General features: G+C 36.0%; 1 pseudogene; it reads left to right on the forward strand.

The window, feature by feature from the left end:
• Window positions 1–1,546: 1,546 nt before the first annotated feature.
• Window positions 1,547–4,521, forward strand: LOC132551301 (uncharacterized; annotated as a pseudogene).
• Window positions 4,522–4,851: the final 330 nt, after the last annotated feature.

The following is a 4,851-nucleotide window of genomic DNA, read 5'->3' on the forward strand; positions in this document are numbered from 1 at the left end:
TTATATCGTGCTGTATAGTTTCATGTTACAACACATTGTATAGCTAGACATCTGACGCTACAACACACCACTTAAATATAATATAAAAGAAATGTTAGATAAAACATTATTCATTACAAAATCCTTCCCAGTAAAAGGAAAAGGAAGTGTGCTTTAACATTTGACTCATAACCCCTGGTAAATGTATCATAACGCATTACATGTTAGTTAGGAAAAGTAGAAATACTGACCTTGATCTTGACCTCTGATCTTGAATTATGTGTGTTTGCATACATTATTCAGATATATCTTTTTTGTTTATGACGTCACAAAGCATTTACCAATAAAACGTTTAAATACTGACTTTAACTTTTACACGTGAAATAAGAGGTTAAACATAGATTAATCTTATTACACACATATTTCTTAGAAGGACAAAATATCATATTCAAAATTTAGTTGGTTCTTACGAATAGCACAATGAGGACAGCAAGTAAAATTCTTACACTCTGCCTGCAGGGGTCATTTGAATATGTCATACATGAACGAGTATATCTGTGTCAATCACATGCACTTTCCTCACATGATGTTTTTTTATAGAATTGTACCGACGCTCTGATTCAGACGAACCCTATATGAGAGACCTATGATGTTTTGGTCTAGACAAAGGCGTCCAGACATAACCTTTATCAAAGACCTATGGTGTTTTGGTCTAAACAAAAGCACCCAGACGAAACCTTTATCACTGATATATGCTACTCTGGTCTAGACAGTCCAACCATAATATATATCAGTGACCTACAATATCTATAACATACATAGGGTATCTGTATATAACTGAAACATTGCGAATCACATGCTCTGAAGAATTAGAGCACAGTAGACACATATTTACATTGTATTATCATATGTTTCCAACAGAACTCCCCCGCCACTGCCTTCAGATTAAGTGTATGTAAACATAGATAAACTATTGAACGATATAAATTTGATCTGGACATCGACCTTTACTGTAGATTCGTATTAATTTAGCATTCAGAAGTGTACTTCGTCTATACATAACAGAAATAATACGGCACCTAGAAAGAGATGCACAACATTGCACATGTAAAACTCCAGGCATATACATGTATGTGATAAGCATTGCGTATGTTTGTACATAAACAATACGTCGTTTATAAAACGATATAAATTTTAAGTGCAATACTCTTTTCAAATTACTTCCTGATTTTCAAGCACCTAGCAAACAACTTGTGTTATACTGTGCCTATCATGATCTTGTGAATGGTTGTATGACTATAAACAAAGTATTTTAGACGAAAATTCGTAATGAATATCGCAAAAACGAAGATATATCATCAGAAGTGTTCACATTTGTAAGATGGACGTAATCAGTAAATTAGATATCTGGGGTCAGATAAGGTCATCCACGTGCAATAGATCAGGTGATGATATCAGATATAGGATGAGTCAAGCTGACCATCATGTGGCTCAAATATATATATATATAGTGTAAATTTATAATGATCATCATTTCATTCCGATCGGTGAAAGGAAGACATACACCATGTCTGACGGCTCTTATGAAGGTGATGTTGATGAAAGTCAATCTTTGCTTGGCAGGAGTAAAGCAATCTCTGTGAATGTGGTTCCTTACGATAGATATGATTTGTCACAAAGAAATCGTCCTTTCCTGCCACCGAGACTTCGAAATGTTATTATAGCCGTCCTCAACGTCATAACGAATGTCATGATGAATGCGTCACTTCCGGTTTATGCCGATACAATGAACCAGGTTGGAGGAGGCGCTTTTGTCTTACTCGTCAATACAAGTTTAGTAGTATCTGTTTTATTTGCGTTGATGACACTCTTTGTCAAGTATTCAAAGATGGACCCAAACGCAAGTCTGAGACCAAAGTCATCTTGGAAAGTTTTATTTGCAATGGGACTGTTCACAACGCTGAATGGCATTCTGGTTGTAAACGCAAGTCCCTCCAACAGAACACCTCCTTATCTACAGGGTATACTGGCGTCGACTGTGATACCGTACACGGTTCTGTGCCGTCTCATCCTCCTCAGAAAAGGTAAAACTTCAGTAAAGAAAATAGCTTAATTTCCAAACATACAATTTTAAAATGCTTTCAACTTTTCTTTGCTATACTGTGAAGTTTGTAATATTCGCGGGGATATAATTTCACTTTATTTGCCGTCAATTGACGGCGCAAAATAAAATATTTCGAGAACATTTCTATTGTAAATGAAAATCTATGAGGTGATTTGTTAAGTCTGTAAACACGAAATGTAATACTCGTGAACTAGCGCCAACCGGAAGAGCCGCGGAATACTAGCCCCTCGAAATTATACTACTATACAGTAAATTGATACATTACACCACCAAGAAGAATGGCCTGTTTACAGAATCTTCATTCATATGTATAACCGATGAAATAGGTGAAAAATATATAAGATAGATTAGATAAGATTAGAATGGCTCCCCTTCGATATGGATCAATAGCCCAAAAGTAAAAAATGTTGAAATCAATGCCTCACAACCATTTCACATTTTTAAAAATCATGCAAGTATTTGTATCGAGATTTGTCAATTATTGCAGTCGTTTATCTTGTTTTTTATCCTTGCAAATCATAAAGCATATTTTTGAAAAGCACTTAAAGATAAGAATATTTATAGTCATCTTGGAATAGGAATTGTAAGTAACCCTGTTTATTTATTTATTTATTTTATTTCAGGTATAAGTACTGTTAGGGCATTATGCACGTGCGTGGTATTGGTTGGATTATTCATCAGTACAGAACCTCAGACGTTTGGACTCGACGGTTCGGAAGAAGAGAATACGGGTGCAACCGTCATCCAAAGAATTCTTTGGCCGTTGTGTTTTACGATTGGTTTCCTACCTATTGGGTTAAGCAATGTGTTCTGTGAAAAAGAATTACAGAAAGATGAGGTAGGGAAAACGTTTCGTCGACTATGAATAAAATAAAAAAAATATGAAACACTTCAAAATATAGACCCTTAGCATCACTGACGACTCCTAGAAGGACGAAACAGCTCTTTATTTCATTGTTTGGCTCTACTCTAATTAACTCTAAGTAAGGCGTTATTCATTTGTGTGTCTTTTGTACCATCCTTGTTATATAGTTGTATAAAAACAAGTTGTAGAACAGGTTCCGGATTATTGACGGTCCACATTTATAGGCCAGATTTATGGCCAGCAAATGGATAAATAGGTATATGTATATGATTAGAAAAAAAGTATGAAACATTGTATTCTTATTTGATAAGTTTGATATTCTCTATTGATTTTGTTTGTTTTAGGGTGAGTCGCTTGGATTTATCACGTGGACTAACGTTTTCCAATTCGTCACCATGGTATTTTTCTTCTGGACTGATTTTGTACCAGGATTTGGAATGGTAAGAAAAGAATTTTCTATGCAATGCTCTTGACATAACACAGGCTGTAACATTGCAGTCAACTTGTGAAATTCTACTTTTCAGGAGAACACAGGTCCTTGAGGTTTTCACCGGAACCCTACATACCATGTGCAACAGTGGCTAGATTAAGAGTAAATAATTTGAAATTTAGAATGATGCAATTTGGTAATTTTATTTATTCTCAGAAGGATGGAACAGCTGTATGACAGCTCATGCAGTTATCAAATCATGAGTTGGCTAATTAATGTACCTAACTTTGAATTTTGTTGAAGTTATTAATTTGTGTATTATTTATATTGTATACTTCATACAACAAGGTGCAATGATCTCCCGCCATTTCCTAAAACTGATCCTACTTCAAGGTTTATTAATAGCCAACATTCTATCTTTATCCAGTTGAAAAAAGTGTGAAACAGTCAAAAGCTTAACTGCCGCGAATTTTTACTCCGTATGCAGTAATTAATATGTTTTTTTGAAAAGTTTCAGTTCTCGTTTGTCCTCTTGACCATTTGGTCGCGTTGCTGTGTAATTCATGTTTGATAGTTTTTGGGTCAAGAGTTGCTTTTTGGAACATCGGAATGTAAATAAGATTGCGTGTTTCAAATCTAGTCTTGAGCAGGACAAAATGTTTACTAGAACGAGTTCACCTGACAAACCTTATTCTATATTTATCCTTTTGTATCCATTTCAGTCCGATTCAGCTTCTCAGTTCTTCAATAAATTCGGGAAAGGGTTTTCCTGTCTGTACAGTTCAGCCGATTCTTGCCTTGGACTAGCCGGAAAGTCGTGGAAAATTAAGCGCTAGGGCTACGTTTTCGGGAACCTATTTCAATATCTGCTGATACAGGTATTGCAAAGGTCGGTGCCGCTGTCATCGTTCAAGCAATGGTAACTCCAATCATGCACCCATCTACTGGACACTTTTCACGTATAACAACAAAACAGACATTCTTTTGTGGCACCCAGTTATGGACGCTAAAACAGGGTTCACTCTGGCAGGACTAGCTGTAATAGTACCAGGAGTGTTTCTATACAACTATTTTAGTCGGAAGGAAGCCCAGGAAGCTATTAGAAGGGCAGAGGATCCATAAAAACTTTGACAAGACATTACGAGGAAACAGATTTTCTGCAGTCCTAACAGAAATTCATTCAGACGATTCCTGACGTCGTTTAGGGGTGGATAGTTCATATCAGCCAACACAACAGAATTTCTATCATGTCTTGCATGACATAAACAACAGATCAATTGATGATACAGTGTGTCTTTTGGTATGTGAACAGGTGTTAATGACACTCTTTATTTCATAGTGTACAACCACTGTCAACAGCCATACACGTAATATTGTTGGTGGACAATGCATTTGTAGGCTTCATATGTAGCTGTTTTAGGGATTTGTGTACCTTTTTAACTGGTACCGTGC

The sequence above is a fragment of the Ylistrum balloti genome, unplaced genomic scaffold (assembly GCF_031769215.1).
Source record: "Ylistrum balloti isolate Yb309-2 unplaced genomic scaffold, AGI_CSIRO_Ybal_v1 Utg370192, whole genome shotgun sequence".
NCBI lineage: Eukaryota > Metazoa > Mollusca > Bivalvia > Pectinida > Pectinidae > Ylistrum > Ylistrum balloti.